We start from the raw sequence: 25934 nt of genomic DNA on the forward strand, positions 1-25934 counted from the left end.
CCACGAATTCCTCTCCTGTGCTAACCTCTTCATCTCACAGCAGCACTTGCAACCTACGTCCTCAATTATTTGCTGGATGTATTCCAATCTCTGTCTTCCTTTACAGTTTTTGCCCTCAACAGTTCCCTCTAGTACCATGGAAGTCATTCCCTGAAGTCTTAACAGATGTCCTATCATTCCGTTCTTCTCCTTGTCAGTTTTTTCCACATATCCCTTTCCTCTCCGATTCTGCGCTGAATCTCCTCATTTCTTACCTTATCAGTCCACCTAATTTTCAACATTCATCTCTAGCACCACATCTCAAATGCTTCGATTCTCACACAGGCTTAGTCGTAGGCAAAGTAGATGTTAGACTTTGGAACACTGGTAGAATGCTAAGAAAACGCTGTGATATAATGCAGGGTACCCTCTGCCGTGGACTTAACTATGGTTTATAAAGTACAGAGTTACAGGGTGTAGCCAAAGGATATGGCCAAACTTTCAGGGAACATTCCTCACACATAGAGGAATAAAATGTGTTATATGGACATGGTTTCGGGAACACTTTTTTTCGATGGAACTCATTTCTGCTTCCTTCCATAATCCATTAGTCATGCGACACGCTCAGGAGGATATACTAGCCTTACATGAAACGTTTTCTTACATGAAATGTTCAAAATCTCCTTTAGGTTACTTTTGGTTAGAATGTTCAGCAACTTGTAATTCTTAAGTCCATTGCCAGCAATTGCTCCATCAATGGAACGACGGTAATGTTAACATACGACTCACTGTTCTGCGTGTGTTGACATGCCACTAACCTCACTGCCCTTATAGGACCTAACACGTAGCATCAACTCTTCAGTGTTAATCATTGAGTTGGTTTTGCGGTACTGCGCAGTGGAAGTGTACTCAAATGTAGAGTGGACAGATGTCCACGGGTGGTAACAGCCGTGGCCTTCAACGTTTGTATCGGCCTGGAAGGACGAGAGCACATCAACTGGAGGAGGAACTTCGTGCGACGTTCCTGGTTTCAGCGTAAAGCAAATAGCGAAACAGGTAATGTTGAGCACGTGACTGCCTGGGGAGTGCTACACGAGAACGTGCTGTAACGGTACCATGTACAACATGTGCCAGCACTATCAGCGGCTGATTTGGTTGAAAATGGCTCTGAGCACTATGGGACTTAACTACTGAGGTCATCAGTCCCCTAGAACTACTTAAAACTAACCTAAGGATATCACACACATCCATGCCCGAGGCAGGATTCGAACCTGCGACCGTAGCGGTCGCGCGGTTCCAGACTGTAGCGCCTAGAACCGCTTGGCGCGGCTGATTTCTCTGTAAGAGTACACGTCTGTGACTGGTTCATACTGCAATGCAAAGGTACTGTTCGAGGATGACGCTTCGTTTTGATGTGATCAGGTTGTAAATTTTCCCAATCGGCTGTCAAAAATCATCACGAAATTTTGCGGTCAGGTCATTAACAAAAATTTTCTGTCAACGTTTGGGCCGCCATTGTTGGTGACTGTTTGTCAGGGTCTCATGTTCTTCCATGCGGGCTCAACGACGGTACTTACCATTCTGTCTCAGAGAATACTCTACCTGTTCTGCTACAAGATGGGCCTTAACGAGTGCAACAAAACATGTACGAGATCTTTGGAGAAATTTCCGGAACATTCATAATTTAACGCGAACTGTGTATCGGGCCGAAATGCAGTTTGCATCTCTGCAGACGCCTGCGTTTAATATGTAACTGCCGTAAGTTTCATTGCTCAACGTCTGTTAGTTATTGTTCAGTGCTGTAGTGAGTAGAACGTTGTGTCGCACAATTTGCGAATTTCGAGATGGCAGGATTATAGGAGCAACGCGTGTGCATTAAATTTTGCGAGAAACTCTAGGAAACCTTTACAGAGCCTCCATGCTCTACAGAGCTAAACCCACTACACCTTTATCTATGATGGCATTAGAAAGTCTAACGTACGGAAAATCAGTACAATAAATACAGAGTCCTAGTGCCCGTATTGGGAAGGTTGTTAAACGATACGGAATTCTCCAGTCAGTATATCAGTGGTTCAGTCCAATGGTGGGTTGATGCATGCATGCTCGTTGGCTGAGAATATTTTGGACATTTAATTTAGGAAAAGGTTTAGTACTGTGCTGATACTTTCTTTTCCTGTATATTTCCCATGATTAATATGTTGAAAAGTTATAGAAATGGAGCTCTAACATGAAATAAAGCGTTTTCGGATCCATGTCCATATAACATATTTTCTTCCTCTACGTGTGAGCAACGTTTGCTGAAAGTCTGGCCTCCCTGTAGATATAAATAGTGATGTGGTACGTATAGGGCGCTCAACCGCGAGGTCACCAGCGTCCTTACTCATCTAAAAGAGCACAAGTGTGGATATGAGTTGTTAGACGCCTGCAGCAAAATGCAAACTAAAAAAAATGAAATTCCGAACCATCGTGGGACTCTCTCCCTCTTTCACTCGCACTGTCACGATATCACGATATTTCCGAACCAGCTCAAAAACTTGATAGTGGCGCCCCCCCCCCCTCATTCATTTTGTAGCGCACATATTTCTGAAGTGTTTAATACATTAAAACATGTACAGGGCTATTACAAATGATTGAAGCGATTTCATAAATTCACTGTAGCTCCATTCATTGACATATGGTCACGACACACTACAGATATGTAGAAAAACTCATAAAGTTTTGCTCGGCTGAAGCCACACTTCAAGTTTTTGCCGCCAGAGCGCTCGAGAGCGCAGTGAGACAAAATGGCGACAGGAGCCGAGAAAGCGTATGTCGTGCTTGAAATGCACTCACATCAGTCAGTCATAACAGTGCAACGACACTTTAGGACGAAGTTCAACAAAGGTCCACCAACTGCTAACTCCATTCGGCGATGGTATGCGCAGTTTAAAGCTTCTGGATGCATCTGTAAGGGGAAATCAACGGGTCGGCCTGCAGTGAGCGAAGAAACTGTTGAACGCGTGCGGGCAAGTTTCACGCGTAGCCCGCGGAAGTCGACGAATAAAGCAAGCAGGGAGCTAAACGTACCACAGCCGACGGTTTGGAAAATCTTACGGAAAAGGCTAAAGCAGAAGCCTTACCGTTTACAATTGCTACAAGCCCTGACACCCGATGACAAAGTCAAACCCTTTGAATTTTCGGCGCGTTTGCAACAGCTCATGGAAGAGGATGCGTTCAGTGCGAAACTTGTTTTCAGTGATGAAGCAACATTTTTTCTTAATGGTGAAGTGAACAGACACAATGTGCGAATCTGGGCGGTAGAGAATCCTCACGCATTCGTGCAGCAAATTCGCAATTCACCAAAAGTTAACGTGTTTTGTGCAATCTCACGGTTTAAAGTTTACGGCCCCTTTTTCTTCTGCGAAAAAAACGTTACAGGACACGTGTATCTGGACATGCTGGAAAATTGGCTCATGCCACAACTAGAGACCGACAGGGCCAACTTCATCTTTCAACAGGATGGTGCTCCACCGCACTTCCATCACGATGTTCAGCATTTCTTAAACAGGAGATTGGAAAACCGATGGATCGGTCGTGGTGGAGATCATGATCAGCAATTCATGTCATGGCCTCCACGCTCTCCCGACTTAACCCCATGCGATTTCTTTCTGTGGGGTTATGTGAAAGATTCAGTGTTTAAACCTCCTCTACCAAGAAACGTGCCAGAACTGCGAGCTCGCATCAACGATGCTTTCGAACTCGTTGATGGAGACATGCTGCGCCGAGTGTGGGAGGAACTTGATTATCGGCTTGATGTCTGCCGAATCACTAAAGGGGCACATATCGAACATTTGTGAATGCCTAAAAAACTTTTTGAGTTTTTGTATGTGTGTGCAAAGCATTGTGAAAATATCTCAAATAATAAAGTTATTGTAGAGCTGTGAAATCGCTTCAATCATTTGTAATAACCCTGTATGTTAGAGGAAATGTAAGATATGTTATTTGGTCTTAAGTGTCCCGTGCAGTTCCAAGCTTCTTCACACAGCATTCCTCTATCGCACTTCACTGTGTTTCGCTCTGTAGACTTCAGATATGTTTCTCTGCCTCGTGATGACTGGGTGTTGTGTGATGTCCTTAGGTTAGTTAGGTTTAAGTAGTTCTAAGTTCTAGGGGACTGATGACCATAGATGTTAAGTCCCATAGTGCTCAGAGCCATTTGAACCATTTGAACTTCAGATATGTATATTCTCTAATGGAAGCCATCAAATCTATATTCAAGACAGTGTAAATTAAAATGCGCTACGGTGACTCTCCTGCTCCCAGTCGGCCGGTTTGTGTCATGTCGTCAGTCATACGACCACATCGCCGCCTGAGAGATCGATCCACCGGATGCGATTCTCTCGATAAACGGAACAGAAGAACGGCTGTGCTAGCCAAAGAGTACACAGCCAGTGGCAGTACTTATGCTCGCCGCTAGGCCACTTCACGTGCAGCAGGAGTGTGGTGCAGTTGTGCCAGTCTACAGTTCGTAGCCGCGCTCAGTGGTCAGCCAGCGCCCATGTTAGTCATTCATCGTCTGCAGCTGTCATTGCTGCCATCAAGTCTTTGTAGCCCAGTTCTAAGTTAGTTTTCAAATTCACCGGATTCGACATTCAAGATTACGAGAGATTAATTCGTCACTGCAAGATTCGTGACGTGTAAATTATGTAATTCTACAGACGCTTAATTTAGTCCCGTCTTCTATTATTGTCCACCAACAGATCATGGACTACAACAAAGTGAAGTACTAAATACTTTCTTATTTTGTACTCCTGCTAATTAATTGTGTTTTCCTATTGTAGCTACCAAGCAGTCTTGGCAGAGTAGAACCCACGTTTCCACCTCCTTGGCTACTTCATAGTTGCTACCTCATGTTGGTGGACTCGGTTATGGTGGAAGGTCGAGAGCAATCATTTTGCTACCCTTCTTAAAAAAGGCTCACAATTAATACTGGGTGGGATTGTTTGTGATCGATGTTATTGTCTAATACGGGAAAAGCTGTTGATACAAATAGTACTCAAGACTGGTGTGATTCCTCGATTTCATTACGTCTATTTTTTCACTGTCTGCTAGAAAAAACGAAATAGGCCTTTCTAATATAACACCAGTTGTAACACACGCCAAATAAGCGAAACTGTTTTGGTACTAATGGTCATTTTTACCTACCTCATTTACATAAATACACTCCTGGAAATTGAAATAAGAACACCGTGAATTCATTGTCCCAGGAAAGGGAAACTTTATTGACACATTCCTGGGGTCAGATACATCACATGATCACACTGACAGAACCACAGGCACATAGACACAGGCAACAGAGCATGCACAATGTCGGCACTAGTACAGTGTATATCCACCTTTCGCAGCAATGCAGGCTGCTATTCTCCCATGGAGACGATCGTAGAGATACTGGATGTAGTCCTGTGGAACGGCTTGCCATGCCATTTCCACCTGGCGCCTCAGTTGGACCAGCGTTCGTGCTGGACGTGCAGACCGCGTGAGACGACGCTTCATCCAGTCCCAAACATGCTCAATGGGGGACAGATCTGGAGATCTTGCTGGCCAGGGTAGTTGACTTACACCTTCTAGAGCACGTTGGGTGGCACGGGATACATGCGGACGTGCATTGTCCTGTTGGAACAGCAAGTTCCCTTGCCGGTCTAGGAATGGTAGAACGATGGGTTCGATGACGGTTTGGATGTACCGTGCACTATTCAGTGTCCCCTCGACGATCACCAGTGGTGTACGGCCAGTGTAGGAGATCGCTCCCCACACCATGATGCCGGGTGTTGGCCCTGTGTGCCTCGGTCGTATGCAGTCCTGATTGTGGCGCTCACCTGCACGGCGCCAAACACGCATACGACCATCATTGGCACCAAGGCAGAAGCGACTCTCATCGCTGAGGACGACACGTCTCCATTCGTCCCTCCATTCACGCCTGTCGCGACACCACTGGAGGCGGGCTGCACGATGTTGGGGCGTGAGCGGAAGACGGCCTAACGGTGTGCGGGACCGTAGCCCAGCTTCATGGAGACGGTTGCGAATGGTCCTCGCCGATACCCCAGGAGCAACAGTGTCCCTAATTTGCTGGGAAGTGGCGGTGCGGTCCCCTACGGCACTGCGTGGGATCCTACGGTCTTGGCGTGCATCCGTGCGTCGCTGCGGTCCGGTCCCAGGTCGACGGGCACGTGCACCTTCCGCCGACCACTGGCGACAACATCGATGTACTGTGGAGACCTCACGCCCCACGTGTTGAGCAATTCGGCGGTACGTCCACTCGGCCTCCCGCATGCCCACTATACGCCCTCGCTCAAAGTCCGTCAACTGCACATACGGTTCACGTCCACGCTGTCGCGGCATGCTACCAGTGTTACAGACTGCGATGGAGCTCCGTATGCCACGGCAAACTGGCTGACACTGACGGCGGCGGTGCACAAATGCTGCGCAGCTAGCGCCATTCGACGGCCGACACCGCGGTTCCTGGTGTGTCCGCTGTGCCGTGCGTGTGATCATTGCTTGTACAGCCCTCTCGCAGTGTCCGGAGCAAGTATGGTGGGTCTGACACACCGGTGTCAATGTGTTCTTTTTTCCATTTCCAGGAGTGTAACATGACAGAATAATTCACGAAGTACCAATATGAAATGCCTATTAGGCCTACTACGAGCAAAACGTTTTACGTTAGGAAATAGTTTCACATTTCATTCATAAGCCCCAGTTTCTAAGGCATGACATCGAAAAGTAGTAGTAGTACAAAATTTTTATAGACATTTGGAATCATGTTCTTCAATACAATTTGTGTGATGTCGCCATCACTAATTCGGCAACTATTCCTGCCATTGGTAAAACTTATTCTCCTGTTGACTCCACTGACCCTCGCAGAATCATCATCTTAGTTACACCGTGTTTATTCTCTGGTTATGAGTTATTACGTGTTCGTATAACGCGCTTTCCGCGCTATTTCGAGAATAGAACTTAAGCCGCTGTTAACCGGGGACTTCACAAGTGGTCCTTAGTAGTTTGGCGAACTGACGAAGTTTTTCTGTCAAAACTTCATTTTCTTGCGTACACCAAGAAGATAATATGTAATCTTTCTTACCTGTTGTTCCTGTTAGCCGTTTATTTCCACTCTGGCAGTCTGAATCTATGGATTTCGCTAATAATTATAACAAAGCTTATCATTCGTGCACACAATCAATCACACAAACAAATAGCGATAGGCATTCACCGGTTCGGGTTTATTCGGCTCAGCTCTTATAGCACCGTCCCCTTTTGTCTGCGGGAAAGTTTTTTTATTTGTAGATGCAACGGGGGTTTACCTGGCTGAGACATCCCGCACACCACGCACGCATTCAAAACTCGACTTATGATTCGTTCAGCAATCACCTTAGAATGTGTCCAAAAATGTTCAAAAGCCAACAGGGATGCATTTCAAAACCGTATCAACAATCGATAGACCAACGTTCGCTGGATGCTCCGTGCTTTGAGAAACAAGATTTTTTTGTTCAAAAATATGAATTTGGCGCCCCCTGAAGGTGCCCCCCCCCCCCCCGAGCAGAAACACCGGTTTGCCCTCGCCCCCCCCCCCCACCCTTCAAGGTCCTGGCCTGCTGTCACACAAAACAGCAAAAGACGAATGCCTCAGGGCAGTGTGTGAGTAAAATATATAGACTATAACCACACAATATCTAAAATAGTGGAAGCAGGAACTGTGCGTACACGCTCAATTGGAAAATAAACGACGAAGCAACCACCCTAGAAACAAATTAAAACCTTCTACCTAAGACACTATTGAGAAGACAGATTCTTAAATACGAACCACATTTGATTCATCACCACCTAAAAAACAGAGACCACGTCAACCGGTAAGTGGGTTGCGCCGCTCATGGCTTGGTATAAAACGCATTCAGTTAAAATTTGTTGTACGGAAACCTGTGCACCGCATACCGGTAGGTCTTCCTGTCGAATGCGTCAGAGTACAGTGTTATATCCGGAGGCGTTTGAAAGTACTTGCACCTGTCTTAGTGGCCGAAAGGAAAAACACCAAGATCGCGTCGTTGGGTTAACGGGATTCAGCTTCTTGTTTTCGAACCCTAGACATTCCTCCAACCACAGACTCATGACGTTGTGTTTCAATAGTGAAGCAGGTGCGTGGGCAGGGCAGCACATTTAGAAATTGTAACTTCCAAAGAGACATCCTTAGTTGCTGCATCTGCTGCTTCGTTATCCATAATATACACGTGCCGTTGTACCCAGCAGAACAACACATTCTTTCCCTGCCTCTGTAAATGGAGAAGGGATACTTTTCAGCTGGATATGTGTACATGCAAATCACACTTAAGTGCCTGGCAGAGGGTTCATCGAACGACCTCCACAATAATTCTCTATTATTCCATTGTCCAACAGCGCGTGGAAAAGTCGAGCGCCCATTTTCCTTACTTTACTATGATATTCGTTTCCCCTTATGTAGATCGGCGTCAACAAAATATTTTCGCATTCGGAGGAGAAAGCTGGTGACTGAAACGCCTTTGTTTTAATTATGTCCACCCCAAATCCGTATCATGTCGGTGACTCTCTCTCTTATTTCGCGATGATGCGAAACGTGCTGCTCTTCTTGGAACTTTCTCGATGTACTCCGTTAATCCTATCTGGTAAGAATCCCACACCACGCGGCAGTACTCCAAAAGAGGACGGACAAGCGTAGTGTAGGCAATCTCTTTAGTAGATATGTTACATTTTCTAAGTGTTCTGTCAGCATAACGCAGTGTTTGGTTTGCCTTCCCCACAACATTTTATATGTGTTCCTTCCAATTTAAATTGTTCGTAATTGTAATTCCTAGGTATTTAGTTGAATATACGACCCTTGGTTTGACTAATTTATCATGTAACCGAAGTTTAACGGATTTCTTTTAGTACTCATCTGGACGATCTCACACTTTTCATTACTTAGGGTCAATCGCCAATTTTCGCGTGATACAGATATCTTTTCTAAATCCTTTTATAATTTGTTTTGATCTTCTGATGACTTCACAACCTGCAACATAGTTTTTATTTGAACAGTGGGACCAGTATATTAGGACGTGTTTTTATAAAACAGATCTGAAGGTGGTCATTATAGACCGAAACCGGTCACAAAATATTTGTGACTACAGACGTGTAGTAAAGGAAATGCATTCTGATGACTTTACTACACGGGAAACGACAGCATCATCTGCGACAAACCTAAGACGGCTGCTAAGATTGTCTCCTAAATCTTTTATATAGATAGATAACAACAGAGAGCCTATAACACTACCTTGGGGAACGCCAGAAATCGCTTCTGCTTTACTGGATGACTTTCCGTTAGTTACTACGGACTGTGACCTCTCCGACAGGAAATCACGAATCCAGTGTCATAACAGAGACGATGTTCTGTAAGCACGCAATTGCACTACAAGCCGCTTGTGTGGTACGGTGTGAAAAGATTTCTGGAAATCTAGAAATACGGAATCCATTTGAAATCCCTTGTCAATAACACTCAGCACTTTGTGTGAGTAAAGAGTTGCTTGTGTTTCATAAGAAGGACGTTTCTAAATCCGCATTGGTTCTGTGTCAATAGACCGTTCTCTTCGAGGTAATTCATAACGTTCGAACACAATATATGTTCCAGATTCCTGTTATTCCTGTTACGTATCGACGTTAGTGATATGGGCCGGTAATTCCGAGGATTACTCGTATCGGGTTTTTTGAATATTGGTGTGACCTGCGCAATTATCCCCAGCTTTGGGAACGGATCTTTAGTTGAGCGAACGGTTGTGTATGGCTGTTAAGTACGGAGCTATTGCATCAGCATACTCTGAAAGGAAACTAATTGGTATACAGTCTGGAGCGGAAGACTTGCTTTTATAAAGTGATTTAAGTTGCTTCACCACTCCGAGGATTTCTACTTCTAAGTTACTCATGGTAACAGCTGTTCTTGCTTCTCAATACGTGCGACCGATAGACTGAAGCGCACTTAGGAAGTCTGTGCAGATGATGACGAAGGCGCCGCATCTTCTCCAGTGCCCGCAAGGTCGCCTATAATCCAGCGTCACACACTGTAAATGTTCCAGGTAAGCTAATGTTGTCACAGTATGGAAATAGCACAGCACAGCCGACAGCATTATCCTGCTTATATCCATCAGTGTAAACGTCTACACAGTCACAGCTAAAATTCTGTAAAATATCGATGTAGATAAATGAATGTAGATGTTTTGTGTAATACTTTTTAAATCCAATTTTTACAATATTCTGAAAGTGATAAAATTGGTTATACTTGTTATCGATCTCTAAATATGAGCAAACAAGAATTTTCTCTAGACACAGTAAATTGTGAAAGGTGTCGGCGAGAGTTCTGCGCCGTCCATTCACACCGGCAGAAATAACAGCGATTGATCGCAGCAGGTATTGATCAGAGAACTTTCTTGTTCTTAGCTGGGGCAGTCGGGCAGGTGATGTAAATATGGTTCACGCGGAAGTGCGGAGGTGCCAGCCAAAATAACCAATGTAACAGCGCGCGACAAAAGTAAGTCGTGACGGGTTTCATAAGATTGGACATTTTTATGATAACTGGCGGTGGCTCGTTGAAATTCAGATATTCACGTAGCTCTACGCCCTCACGAACACCGACGACAGTGGACATAAATTTCAAGTCGAGGTCTTTCTTCTGTTTGGTTTCGTAGTGAATCTACAACTGCTGCAGAATAGGCACTAGTGTTATAAGGATTGTGGTAGCTAATATTTTCACTTTATTAAGCAGCATCTGTCAGGTTTCTATTGTCTTTCTTAGTTGGGAAGATTATAAAAACATCGCTGATAGCAAACTCGTTACGTATTGTCGGTGTGTGGGTGTTATATTGACGAGTTGTGCAATGGATTGATCTGGCAAGTACCCTTTGGCTCCTACAAGAAGCAATTTCCAACCCACACAACTACCGAAGTAAGACAGACGCTCCTAATGTACCAAAAAGAAATGCCTCAAAAACTTTCAGCAATATATATCTTCTGGAGTCGTCCGCTGTAAGGAAAAGACACAAAAATATTCTATTTTTTTACATAAATAGTGGGATACTCGGGTATTGGAGTATTGCTAGTTAGTGTAAGAAAAACATTAAACGAACAGAAAATATTATTTATTGCAAAATTTAAGAAAAATCAAATGAAACTTTTATTTATAAACTGATAGACAAATTTCCGGGTTCTTTTAGGAATAGGAGGTTACCTGTTAATGACATTTACATAAAAAGTGTGGGAAAGCTTTTTTATCCCTTTTCTTTAAGAACGTTTTTTACTCGGCAGAATGGCTGAGAGCCGCACCTACTCAATTATCCGACTGATTTTTTCTAAGTACGATCGAGGCTGTCGTGTGAGAAATATAATGGAGTGACGTGAATGAAGTATGTTATTTCTAATGGAGGAAAGATGGGGCTTGCCTACGCTGTAGCGCACAATACCGTGAGCTGAGACGACTGCTGCATGCGTCGTTCGCCGCTGAAAAATAACAAAACTATCTCTTTCTATCTGGATTGACCTTCGCCAATCGAACTCTCACTACACCTTGATGAAGTCAAGGACTCCTATCTGCCCCTAGTCTAACTACTGGCGTGGAACACTGGTCAGATAACCAGTCCACTGCGATACCACTCAATGTTCGCTCGCAGGCGCTAACTAATACTCTGTCTGTGTTCACACCGCACATTAAGTGTCACAGCCAACACAGTGAACAAACGCTTAATCGCGAGCGACTCAATATAGAGTATCACTCCGATTCGCTAGTGACAGAGGTGCTCTCCCAGTGCAGTACTGAGTAGAGACTTTGTTCCTCGCTCTCTGTGTACGCGCACGAGCGCACTTGCTCTCACTACGTGTTGCCGCTACATGAGCTTCACCGGAACGACTTCCCTCCACGCAAAAAGCGAAAGGGTATATCATCCGCTGTCTTTCCCTCACTCCTCTGGCTCATTGCGTCAGAAATAGTCCACCAACCAGCGTTACTCTTACAAAAAGGAGAAGGGCTAAGCCGACCAATCCAGAAATATATAGCATCTGCTTTAGGCGTTTTCTGTCCACTTCTGAGAACTCTGAAACTGCACACTAGGTCCATCAAAAAAATGCATATGCTGGGGCTCTCCCAAACAATACAGCAGGTTTTGCTTTTAAGGTGAACACGCAGGTCATTATCCCTTTTCTCTGGCAAAAACTGTTTTGGTCTGTGGGCGGTCGGCCAGCCGGCGCAGCTCCGTGCTAACTCACCCTCCTACGGACTTTCCACTTTCCAGCGGGCTGGTTGCCTCCGCCGAACAAAACCTCCTGTGGCCGTCGTGTCTTGAATGTTTGTGTATGCCAGCCTCGATTTTTTAATCTCGGTGCGCACTTGCGATTTATTTATCGGATTTGCATATCGATTAAATGGAAATATGTAAAATTGCCTCTACCCTATCGAGTTTGGGCTCAAATGAAACGTCTTGATACGCAGAATACTATGGTGAGGTCGGAATATGTAAGTAATGAAGGTCAGGAGACCACGCCACCTTACAGTATGTTGCAATATCTTCGTGAAACTGCACATAAAGCAACAACAAGCTGTTTAATTTGTGAGAAACCATTGTGTAATATGCTACATTTTATGCACTAACACGGCAATCTGGCAAGCAGTTCCAACTCAAAATAAACGCGTTTTATAATAAAAATTTTTCAAGACCTGAAGACCACAGCAAAGTCTGCCAAAACCGGGTCTTATAAATAAGGAAATACGAGGTCTGTTCAGAAAATAACGGGAGATTCGTATTTTCGCGAAATGCGGTTGTCATCACTGCACACGCCTGTGTTTAATGTGTAACTGCTGGCAGTTTCATTGTTGTTTGTCTGTTAGCTTTCATTCACTGCTGTACTGAGCAGAACATTGTGTCGCATAGTTTGCGAATTTCGAGATGGCAGCACTAGAGGAGCAACGTGCCTGCATTAAATTTTGTGTGAAACTCAAGAAAACCTTTACAGAGACACACGAAATGATGCAGGAAGCCTACGGTGATGAGTGCTTAAGGGGGGACGTTGATGAAAAACATACACAATTTCAAAAATGCACCAAATCCACAGTTTTGCAGGTATGGCAATGAAATTTTGTACCACGCCTTACATAAAAGTAGCACATTTACATATAAACTCCTTTGATTGTATACATTCAACTTCTTTTAATGGAATTTGAAGTTTTATTTTCAAAAAATAATTTATGTTCCTTTTTCTCAGAAAATATTCAAGAGATTTCTACAAAAATTTCTTTCTTTCATCTCTTTATATGTTGTAAGCTTCTTTCATGAGGTTTTTGGAATAGGCCAAATGGGAGAATTTTCATAATTTTTTAATTATAAAGCCACAAGTACAGTTTTAAATTCATGCAAAATTTCAAGCACTTTGCCCCATATCGCAGCTTGCAATCAAAATTTCAAAATTTGCTCTGGAGACAACGTTTATTAGGTTTAGAGAAATATGTGTACAAAATTTCATAATTCTAGCATTCATAGAATCTGAGGAAAAGGTACATAAACTTTAAAAAACAAACTTTTCAGGAAACGCAATTTTAAGTTCAACCTATCTTTTTTCCTTATGTCACTTCTTCATAAGGCACCATATTTGTTCTCTGGGTCGTCTTTCCCTTCAAGGCTTCTCTTCTGGTTTCTTATTGTCTGTCTTCTTTCCTTTACCAGGTCTTCAACTGACTTTTCAGCTGCAGAATCGCGCTGTAAATCTTTCTCAGGAAGTTTTGAGTAAAATTTCCTATCTTCAAGCCCATTCTTTCTAATACGTTCGTCTCCCCGACGTTCCCATCATTAAATACAATAACTGCGTCATAAGTGGCAATTCTGACAACTGTAGCAGATGCAAATGTGTTTTTAGGGCATCGTTCCCATATGACTGAATTTAGAGACTCATTTGGATTTTGGGTTTTGCCATGAACACACTTTTTTAAAAGTGCAGGATCGGCCAGAAACTTGTAAGTGGTCTTGACAAGATCCAGAACACAATTTGGAATCCTCTCCTTGCCGAATGTAGGGGTTGTTATCCCTCTGTGCTTGGCGTGGCGGGGAGTCCGCGTCACACTTTTAATTAATTTTTAGGCACTTCGGATGCGATCTCAACATTGAAACTTTGGGAACTTATTGTCCATGAGTTGTACTAACAAATAAAAAATAAATCGAAAGTTGACATTTTTGGTCAATTTCATCAACGTCCCCCCTTAAGCCGTATTTGGTGCTACGAATGGTTCACACGGTTTAAAAATGTCCGGACGGACGGACCCTCGTTCAGGACGCCCTTTGACGTCTACACACGACGCTCATGTCAGGAACGTCGACGAAATTGTGCGTGCCAGTCGAAGAATGGCCGTCCGAGAGGTTTCAAGAGAATGTAACATTTCAATTAGATCACGTCGTGAAATACTGAGACAGCATCTTGGAATGCATCGTGTTGCCGCCAAGTTCGTCCCACGGCTCTTGAATCAAGGCCAGAAATTCCTTTGCCTCGCAATCTGTGAAACGCTTTTCGATCGCGGAAATGAGAACGAGATGTTTCTTAAAGTCCGTCTCACACGGAGCAAGTTCGCTGTAAGTTTCCTTGTTGGCTCGCGCGGCGGCTACCTTGCGGGCTCCGTCGTCTGCTAGCGGGCTACCTTGCTGGGAACCTTGTAAGATTTCCAGGATAGGTCCGGTGCTATTTTTCTTGCAAGGTTCCCTGCGTGCTACCTGAGTTGGCCAATCATGAGGCGTTTCGTTTGTGACGTCAGACGCGGAAAGCTTGGGCGGGAAGCCTTTGTTGATAGTCGCTTTTCTGCTGTTGTGAGGAGCGGTAGAAAGTTCTTATAATTATTAAATAATGGCACCGCAGTGGTCCAAGGAAGCGATTGAAGCATTGATATGTACTTATAGGGAAGAACAGTGTCTGTACGTCGTGAAAAGCGCAAACTATTATAATAAACACTTGCGTGCAGAGGCACTCAAAAGAATTGCAAATACCAATACATCCATTCGTATAAAATTTGCAAAGGATGTACGATCTTCTATCCTATAAAATAAAGTCGTATATAACAGTCATTATCGGTATATTTATAAAATCAAACAGTAATGAAATGGTGATACTTTTGAAACAAAAGTAGGTGTTATGCGAATTAACCTCAACTCTTTATGAAGCATGGACAGCACACCTTTTCCAGCGTTTCTCCTCTTAATCCAGTTTTTCGTCCTTTCTTTCTTTCTTTCTTCTTCTCTCATTAGCATGCATTTCTACATCGTTTAGCACCAAAACAGCTAATAACGCCAGTTTTCTCTGAACATCTGTACCTGAAGCAGCCATCTTCGTTCGATACAACATGCAGCCGATCACAACACAACTAGCTGCCGATCTTGCACCGTGGGAGAGCTTCGGCATGGAAGATAGTCGGCTCCTATCCCTGCAAGCCGGCAGGCATGCACGCCATCTCGCAAACTTGCGGCGAACCTTGCTCCGTGTGAGAAGGGCTTAAGAGAATCATAACTGCTCACGAGAAGTGGGTGTACGGTTATGATGTTGAGACCAAGGTTCAATCTTCACAATGGGGCGGGAAGTTTCACCAAGACCAAAAAAGTTCGTCAGGTCATGTGAAATGTCAGAGCAATGGTGAAAGTTTTATTTGACTTTGAAGGATTAGTTAATCATGAATTCGTACCACACCGACAAACTGTTAATCGATGACACTATCGGGACGTGGGACGACGCATGCGAGAAAACGTGAGAAGGAAAGGGCCTGAAATGTGGGGAGACAATTCATGTCTCTTGCATCACAATTACGCACCCTCACATTCATGCCTGTTGGTGCGTGACTATTGCACAAAAGACGAAATCACTCTGCTGCCTCATCCTCCTACTCTGCAGACATGGGCCCTGCGCACTTTTTTTTATCTCCAAAGCTGAAAAACCCGTTTAAGAACGAAGATTTGTAACGATAGACGAGATAAGAGATAATTCGCAGACGGCGCTTTGTGCGATCCTGGATCCAGCAAGGGGCGTACCAAGACTGCTTCCAGATGTGGAAACGGCGTTGCGAGCTCTATATCAATTGTGGAGGACAATATTTCAAAGGACACCATGCATAATAAGTAAAAGGTATGCATGGAAAAATTTTGTGGGGAAAGTTCAGGAGTTTTTTTGAACAGACCTCGTACGAGGGCAGTTCAATAAGTAATGCAACACATTTTTTTTCTGAAACAGGGGTTGTTTTATTCAGCATTGAAATACACCAGGTTATTCCCCAATCTTTTAGCTACACGACACTATTTTTCAACGTAATCTCCATTCAATGCTACGGCCTTACGTCACCTTGAAATGAGGGCCTGTATGCCTGCACGGTACCATTCCACTGGTCGATGTCGGAGCCAACGTCGTACTGCATCAATAACTTCTTCATCATCCACGTAGTGCGTCCCACGGATTGCGTCCTTCAATGGGCCAAACATATGGAAATCCGACGGTGCGAGATCGGGGCTGTAGGGTGCATGAGGAAGAACAGTCCACTGAAGTTTTGTGAGCTCCTCTCGGGTGCGAAGACTTGTGTGAGGTCTTGCGTTGTCATGAAGAAGGAGAAGTTCGTTCTGATTTTTGTGCCTACGAACACGCTGACGTCGTTTCTTCAATTTCTGAAGAGTAGCACAATACACTTCAGAGTTGATCGTTTGACCATGGGGAAGGACATCGAACAGAATAACCCCTTCAGCGTCCCAGAAGACTGTAACCATGACTTTACCGGCTGAGGGTATGGCTTTAAACTTTTTCTTGGTAGGGGAGTGGGTGTGGCGCCACTCCATTGATTGCCGTTTTGTTTCAGGTTCGAAGTGATGAACCCATGTTTCATCGCCTGTAACAATCTTTAACAAGAAATTGTCACCCTCAGCCACACGACGAGCAAGCAATTCCGCACAGATGGTTCTCCTTTGCTCTTTATAGCGTTCGGTTAGACAATGAGGGACCCAGCGGAAACAAACCTTTGAATATCCCAACTGGTGAACAATTGTGACAGCACTACCAACAGAGATGTCAAGTTGAGCACTGAGTTGTTTGATGGTGATCCGTCGATCATCTCGAACGAGTGTGTTCGCACGCTCCGCCATTGCAGGAGTCACAGCTGTGCACGGCCGGCCCGCACGCGGGAGATCAGACAGTCTTCCTTGACCTTGCGGCGACGCTTTGCCCAACGACTCACCGTGCTTTTGTCCACTGCCAGATCACCGTAGACATTCTGCAAGCGCCTATGAATATCTGAGATGCCCTGGTTTTCCGCCAAAAGAAACTCGATCACTGCCCGTTGTTTGAAACGCACATCCGTTACAGACGCCATTTTAACAGCTCCGTACAGCGCTGCCACCTGTCGGAAGTCAATGAAACTATACGAGACGAAGCGGGAATGTTTGAAAATATTCCACAAGAAATTTCCGGTTTTTTGAACCAAAATTGGCCGAGAAAAAAAATGTGTTGCATTACTTATTGAACTGCCCTCGTATATATGCAACCTTGGCTTCAGAAAGCTTTTACCAAACTTCAGCACTTAACGTACGAAAATGCACAATGCTTCGTAAGTCACACAAGCAAAATAAAGGTTCAAAAGGGCGGAAAATACGAGGGTGCGTCAAACGAAAACCTTAAATTTGTAATAACAAATCAAAATTTCGCGCCGTTGTCCTGTAAGTTGGTAAGGATGACGACGCGAAATTTCGAAATGTTATTACAAATTTAAGGTTTTCATTTGACTCACCCTCGGATATCACGTAACTCGATTTCAGCCAATCACGAACTGCAGACGTCGGAAAGCAGCAAGGAAAAGGACGGCCATAATTTCCCCCTGCTGAAGTTTTATCTACTGTTCAAGAGTGTTACCTAGTGATAAAGCTGCGAACTACTTTACTACACCCCACAGACTGCTCGTAAAATTAGAGCGCTGAACAAAGGAAGAAGAAAGAAAGTATGTACGTCCGGCACCGAACCGTTTCACGTTAAACTGCCCGTAACCGGCGAGATGATGGGCCGTTTAATGTTGATGTAACAAGTTTCGACAGCAATCGCCCTGCATCGGCTTTTGCGCATTCCGGCGGGTTTTTGAGCCTTAATGGCCAATTTTGTTTGTTGCGGAATAACGCGAAGTTTATCGGTCTGCCCGTTCTCCGGTGAATGATGCCATTAGCGGGACGAATTCTCTATTGATCGCTTTAGGCCGTTACCTCGTTAAACGTCAATTCCGGCGTTACTCGACAAGTGGTGCGTTCTCGCCACAAACTCAGCGAACCACCACTAAACGCGCTGGACGTTCCGCCCGCTAAACTCCTCCTAAAGCCGGGAATGGCACAGGGCCATTGCTTAAATCCCCGCTCGCAGGTTTGCGCTTCCCGTTAGTTTTCACGCCGTTCTCGTGAATACTTGCGGCACATAACAATGGACAGAAGAGACCATCTTTTATTGTTCTCCAGTTCGTACTCAGAACCGGCAGTACTCGTTTATACTGAAGACGATCTTCCTCTGTCAGTCCAGTCGAACGCAGGAGTGATCAAGTAACTTACTCTAAACTGTGTGTTTCAGGTCTACATTACTTTGGTTCAAATGGTTCAAATGGTTCTGAGCACTATGCGACTTAACTTCTGAGGTCATCAGTCGCCTAGAACTTAGAACTAATTAAACCTAACTAACCTAAGGACATCACACACATCCATGCCCGAGGCAGGATTCGAACCTACGACCGTAGCGGTCACGCGGTTCCAGACTGAAGCGCCTTTAACCGCACGGCCACACCGGTCGGCACATTACTTTGGTAATACACTTATACCAAGATGATATGCTTACGACATATACACTACAGAACCAAAGAAGATGGTACACCTGCCTACTACCGTGTAGGGTCCCCGCGAGCACACAGAAATGCCGCAACACGACGTGCCATGGACTCGACTAATGTCTGAAGTAGTGCTGGAGGGAATAGAAACTATGAGACCTTCGGGGCTTTCCATAAATCCGTATGAGTACGACGGGGTGGCGGTCTCTCTTCTGGACAGACGTTGCACAGCAACCAAGATATCCTCAATAAAGTTCATGTCTGGGGCGTTTGGTGACCAGCGGAAGTCTTTAAACTCAGAAGAGTGTTCCTGGAGCTACTCTGTAGCAATTCTGGGCGTCTGGGATGTCGCGTTGTCCTACTGGAATGGCCCAAGTCCGTCGGAATGCACAATGGACATGAATGGATGCAGTTGATCAGACAGGACGCTTACGTACGTGTCACCTGTCAGAGTCGTATCTAGACGTATCAGGGATCTCATATCACTCGAACTGCATACGCCCCACACCGTTACAGAGGCTCCACCAGCTTGAACAATCCCCTGCTGAGATAGTGTCCATGGGTTCCTGATGTTGCCTCCATACCCTTACACGTCCATCCGCTCGATACAATTTTATACGAGACTCGTCCGACCAGGCAACATGTTTCCAGTCATCAACAGTTCAATGTCGGTGTTGACAGGCCCAGGCGAGGAGGCATAAAGCTTTGTGTCGTGCAGCCATTAGGAGTACACGAGTGGTCCTTCAGCTCCGAAAGCCCTGATCGATGATGTTTCGTTGAATGGTTCGCACACTGACACTTGTCAATGGCCCTGCACTGAAATCTGCAGCAATTTTCAGAAGGATTGCACTTCTGTCACGTCGCTGATCCTGTTCCTGCAGGATCTTTTTCCGGCTGCAGGGATGTCGTAGATTTGATGTTTTACGGATTTCCTGATATTCATGGTACACTCGTGCAATGGTCGTAAGGTAAAATCCCCACTTCATCGCTACTGCGGAGATGCTGTGTCCCATCGCTCGTGCGCCGACTATAACACCACGTTTAGATTCAATTACATCTTGATAACCTGCCATTGTAGCAGCAGTAACCGATCTAACAACTGCGCCAGACTCTTATTGTCTTATATAGGCGTTGCCGATCGCAGCGCCGCATTCTGTCTGTTTACATTGTATTTGAATACGCATGCCTACACCAGTTTCTTCGGCGCTTCAGTGTAATACAGTGCTGTGCAAAACTTAAGGACGGAGGTAATTTTCGCATGCCAACGGCCTTGCCGCAGTGGTAGCACCGGTTCCCGTCAGATCACCAAAGTTAAGCGCTGTCGTGCTGGGCTAGCACTTGGATGGGTGACCATCCGGTCTGCCGAGCGCTGTTGGCAAGCGGGATGCACTCAGCCCTTGTCATGCAAACTGAGGAGCTACTTGATTGAGAAGTAGCGGCTCCGGTCTCGAAAACTGACATACGGCCGGGAGAGCGGTGTGCTGACCACATGCCGCTCCATATCCGCATTCAGTGACGCCTGTGGGTTGAGGATGACACGGCGGCCGGTCGGCACCGTTGGGCCTTCATAGCCTGTTCTGGAGGAGTTTTTTTAATTTTCGCATGATGTGTAACTGCCAAGTGAGATACCTCGCTGAAGCATAATACACATATATAAAGAACTGCTGCACTATAGTACACAAGGTAACTGAAAGAAATATGCTATTAGACGAACAGGAATGAGGCTTCTACACAATTCCCTGGACTTTACAAATGTAGTGACATGGTTCTTGATAGGGTATGTGACCGTCATGGATGGCAATGCTCTGAAACGAGCTCCTATGCTGGCTACAAGGTAGGTAAAGTCTCTGTTGACATGGGACAGCCGCTGGTCATGTATTTAACAATGACATTCGTGCAGTTTAGATATTATTTTATTGTATTTTTACTACCAGTTTCGGCATTCCATTATGCCATTTTCAGGCCCCATGTGCACCTCTCAAAAATAAACGATATTGCCATACTGGGCCATACGTTCCTGGATGTCGTGAATTCTGAACCGTATCTCAAGTGTTCCCTTCGGAGAGTTGATTGCAACTGAGCACACCTGCAGGAACATATGGCCCAGTGTGCCAACATCGTTTATTTTTTAGAGGTGCGTATGGTGCCTGAAGATGACATAATGGAATGCCGAAACTGGTAGTAAAAATAAAATAAAATAACATCTCAACGGCACGGCTGTTGGCGAATTTTATTGTTAAAAAGGTTCGTAAGGAGTTCTTGTGGTTGGGCGCTCCATTCCTCCACCAATGCGCTTGACAAGCGCTGAGAGGTGGGTGTTAGATATGGATGTGCTGCAATGCATCTACACAAAGCATCCCACATGTGCTCGATGGTATTTAAGTTGGGGGAACGGATAGGCCATGCGTTCGCAGAAAATCCTTTCATTCCAAAAGCTTCTCCGCTTGCGCTGTTCTTTGCGGTCGCGCACTGTCATCCACAAAAATTAAGTCACAGACAAATGCACCCCTGAAAAGCCGCACATGCGGAAGGAGTACAGTGTCACGATAACATTGACCGGTGAGTGTACCACGTTCAAAGATTTGGAGGTCAGTACAGTCATGCAGCGTTATGCCTCCCCACACCATAGCACCTGCACCATCAAAACAACCAAATACCCAAAGTTCCTGGATGCGCTACATGTCCCCACCTTTCGCCTTATGACGGTACGTCGAGAATCGCGACTCAGACTCCCATCCCAGAAGAGCTGGCACCCCACTCCTCGTTGGACCTGTCCCTTTGCTCTAGGCACCATTGCAAACGATGCCGCCGGTGTTCAGGTGTTAACAGAACAGTCCCACTATCCTCTGTGTCCTGATGTCCCCGGATTTATTTCTCTGGGCAAAGTTGAAGGATATTTGCAATCGCGATCCACCGACAACGCCTGACAACATCCGTCAGCGCATTGTCAATGCATGTGCGAACATTACGGAAGGCGAACTACTCGCTGTTGAGAGGACCGTCGTTACATGCATTGCCAAATACATTGAGGTTGACGGACATCATTTTGAGCATTTATTGCATTAATGTGGTATTTACAGGTAATCACGCTGTAAAAGCATGCGTTCTCAGAAATAAGTTCACAAAGGTACATGTATCACATTGGAACAACAGAAATAAAATGTTCAAACGTACCTACGTTCTGTATTTCAATTTAAAAAATTCCACCTGTTACCAAATGTTCGTCTAAAATTGTGAGCCATATGTTTGTGACTATTACAGCGCCATCTATCACAAAACGAAAAAAGTGGTACAACTAAAACATTCATATTTCTTTCCGTACTACACGAATATGTAATAAAAAATGGGGGTTCCTGTTAAAAAAAAAAGCAGTTGATATCCGTTTGACCTATGGCAGCGCCATCTAGAGGGCCAACCATAGCGTCATCTGGTTTCCCCCTTCAAGCCAGACGAGTTTCGTTTTTTGTAGTTTTTTCGTTTGACGCTTATTTCGGGAGATATTTGGCCCGGTCACGATCAATGGACTACCCTGTATATATAGTTAAGTCTCACCGGCCATTTGACTATCTTCTTCTGTGCGGGTGCACAAACAGTGCCCGAACTCTTACGGGAATCGGCGGTAAAGCTGCGAGTAATGAGTTATGATGGGCAGGGGCACTACGAATATAGTGCGGGACAATAAGTTGCGAAAGTGGGCCTCACGGGAGGCGTGACAGAGAAAAGTCCCTGCAGTCGCACTATCTTCTGTGTACTCCGTGACACAGATGGATAGAGCGTCTGCCATGTAAGCAGGAGATATCGGGTTCGAGTCCTGGTTGGGGCACACATTTTCAACTGTCCTCGTTGACTTATATCAATGAATGTATGCAGCTAAGGGTATTCATTTCATTGTAATATAACTCTTTTTGTACAGGTTGTGAATAAATAGTTGCCACTATTTAAGTTCCAACCCTCGTAGAATCAGTCATAATCAAAATAAATAAATAAAATAAAATAGCGTGAAGATAAAGTGACTATTTTCAGTTTTACTTATCGGAATATTCAAACAGTGAGCGCTACGCTATCTGGTGGTCATTTATTTGAGGGAACTGACGGCAAAATGGCTCTGAGCACTATGCGACTTAACTTCTGAGGTCATCAGTCGCCTAGAACTTAGAACTAATTAAACCTAACTAACCTAAGGACATCACACACATCCATGCCCGAGGCAGGATTCGAACCTGCGACCGTAGCGGTCACACGGTTCCAGACTGAAGCGCCTTTAACCGCACGGCCACACCGGCCGGCCCAACTGACGGCAACGTATAGTTAAAAATCTCTGGTTTCACGTAACTGTTTGTTAGCTGGGTGAAGTAATTAATATTTAGTTTAGGAACTTTAACGTGCCTATCGCTAAAGAAGGAAATGGAAAAATAACTATCTTCCATAAACCTTTCAATTGAATCTAAATTACGTAAAGAGGTCTGATTTCTTGTAGCCGAGAATAAACAACAGATACAGCTAGTTTTGTATCGCGTGCGACGTACCGCTTAATTTCCGCACGCAATTAACAGTTATTGAAAGCTGCACCTAGGCTCAAAGGGACAAAAAAACGTGCTGTGTTTTCTTGGAGAAAGGTTGTCCGACCCTAATCGTGAAACTAAAGCGCAAAATTTGTCACGCCCAGTAAGTCGTCGTGTTATTCCGACAAGCAGAAGCACTCTTTCCGTCGTACTGCTACGCCGAATTATTACAAGCTAATTACATCAGAACCCTGAGACCCGCTTCTGGTGATGTAAACCTATTGCTCTGGCCAGCAGAATCAGCATATCTCTAGCCTGTTTAACAGGTTTAGGGACTTTGTGAAGTGAGATCTTTCCCGTTCTCGAGAGCCTGCAGGAACCATTGTCGATTTGCAGGAAAAGGCCCAAGATGTTTTGGACTGTCTATCGCAGGATGCCATTCGGCAGCTTTGTAATGATTTATGTGTGCGAATACCCGCATGCGTTACAGTCAGAGGGGGGTACGCTTTGTACTGATGGGGACTGCTTGGACACCCTTTACTGTGACGTGTGTGTTCCGCTTGGTCTGAATTTGTTGTCATTTACTCCTACAACGAGGAATTACCTGTCATATCACTTGTCAATAAAATGAGGTTGTTGCATTTTTTTCGGCAGTGTACTTCGGCAAACACTTGTCTCGCGAAACGAGCACCACCAGAGAATTAAACAAATCGGAACACATACGAAGCTTAGCCGGCAGTCACTCTTCCCACGATCCCTGCGTGAACGGAACAGGAAAAGGTAAGCGGGGGGCAGATAATGATACAAGAAGTACTCTACCCCACACAATGTATGGATGCTTGCAGACTTCACGTGTAGGTGCAGAAATGTAAATTTCGTAAACCTGTATGGCTGCTCGGGTATTAGAATCGGTGCTGTCTCGAATGTGAGACCAGTGACTTGCCACTCCGGCACTGCGCCCCTTCTAAATATACACGAGTCTCGTCGGTGGTTGGACTGCAGATTCCTTCGGAACGTGAGTAGGGCGTCTTGGGCACTGTATCACTTCACAGGACCTGTGTATATGACCAACACCGTCGGTTACCGACAGTGGCGGCTCGTAGGTATACATTCTGGGTGTTAACAAATTTTTAAATTCAGAAAAATGTGAGAGTGCGAAATCAATAGCCTCTGGCGTATAAGAGTTATGTTTGTCAACATATTTGTGCAACTTCAGCCGCTGTCAATAATAAAAATAATAATAATAATAGCTATAATAGTAATAATAATACGCATACCTGGTCTGAAAAAAGGCAGAATTGTTTTTGTGGAATTTTGTTATTTTGTACTTGATTGTGCGATTATTGGCAAGAACGAAATCATGTTAAAGCTTTCGCTACTCCCCGTTTCACATTTTTGTGTAAGTGGGAGTTTTCGTGCTTTTTTATTTTTTTGGGAAAAATCTACAGCATCCCTAATTTATGTATTAGTTACAAATTAACTTCCGGGGTGAAACTCAGGCTTTCCTACGTTGCACCCACAAAACAACTTACGCTTATTATACACTTCTTTGTTAAACTTCGCTTGTAGCCACGATTATTTGATTTCGTCACTTTCACAGACAACTGATCTGGTCTGGGAGATCCTACATCCTTTGCGGCTAATTTTTCCTTGCAATTTTCTTTTCTGTTAGCATTTAGTATAGGTTCAACAGAGTTCATAGTCCATGTTGACGCTTCACAGGAAAGGGAATTCCTGCACAGTAAGCAACCAACTCCAAACTGCCGTTTGCGGTAATTATTAAATTCAAGTATTACTATCTAACAAAAAGGTCACTTGACTAGAATACAAATGAGGCGCTGAGAGCCATAAGGGTCAAAGGCATACATATTTAAATCCCCATATGTGAACATCAGAGAAACCAGTGAGACAGTTTTTCGTGAATTTTCAGATATATGTACAATGTAGGCTTACGGTACAGAAAAACCTGACCCACCATAGTATCAATAGATCTCAGAAGCATGAGTAATTGCTAAAGTCTCACAATCGACGATGATGTGCTTTATGGATCTCAGCGCCTTAAATGGATTACTGGCTGATGAAATCCAAAACTTAATGTACTACATCTCATTCAGAATCCCACAAAATAGTTTTTTCTGTCGGGGTAACTACAACATATACTGATGTCTGATCTAATTTTACTATGTAATGAGTGAATTCGCGTATCTGTGGACTGTGCTACTGCCTTGCGGGACTTACATCAAGCGAACGTGGATAAAAGTATGCTGCAGTGTGCTACCACCTGGTGGCATTGACGTAAACTTGTAATAGTTGAGTGTTAAATGCTAGCAGTGCAAGCTGTGAACCGTGCACATTGTTTACATAATCTGTATGTATTTGGCACCTAAGCTAATTACGTCATGCCAGCTGCGCTTGCGCCGAAGCTTCTTAAAGCGTGCACAAGTGACGGTGTGCTCACTACCCTGAAACCCCCAAGTTTCGCCGAGTCTAGAGGAGCAATGTAGCACAGCGTGGTAGATTTAGTACCGTGTATTTCGGATTAGCGCATCTACATTACGTTTGAAATAACCAATAAA

General features: G+C 44.6%; 1 protein-coding gene and 1 pseudogene across 1 annotated transcript in view; both read left to right on the plus strand.

The window, feature by feature from the left end:
* LOC126205244 (tubby-related protein 4) overlaps nt 1-25934 on the plus strand; it is a 518596-nt gene that overhangs the window by 208593 nt on the left and 284069 nt on the right. The gene's annotated exons all lie outside the window — the stretch shown is intronic.
* Nucleotides 20117-20234, plus strand: LOC126212217 (5S ribosomal RNA; annotated as a pseudogene).

This window comes from Schistocerca nitens, chromosome 1 (assembly GCF_023898315.1).
Source record: "Schistocerca nitens isolate TAMUIC-IGC-003100 chromosome 1, iqSchNite1.1, whole genome shotgun sequence".
Classification (NCBI taxonomy): Eukaryota; Metazoa; Arthropoda; class Insecta; order Orthoptera; family Acrididae; genus Schistocerca; species Schistocerca nitens.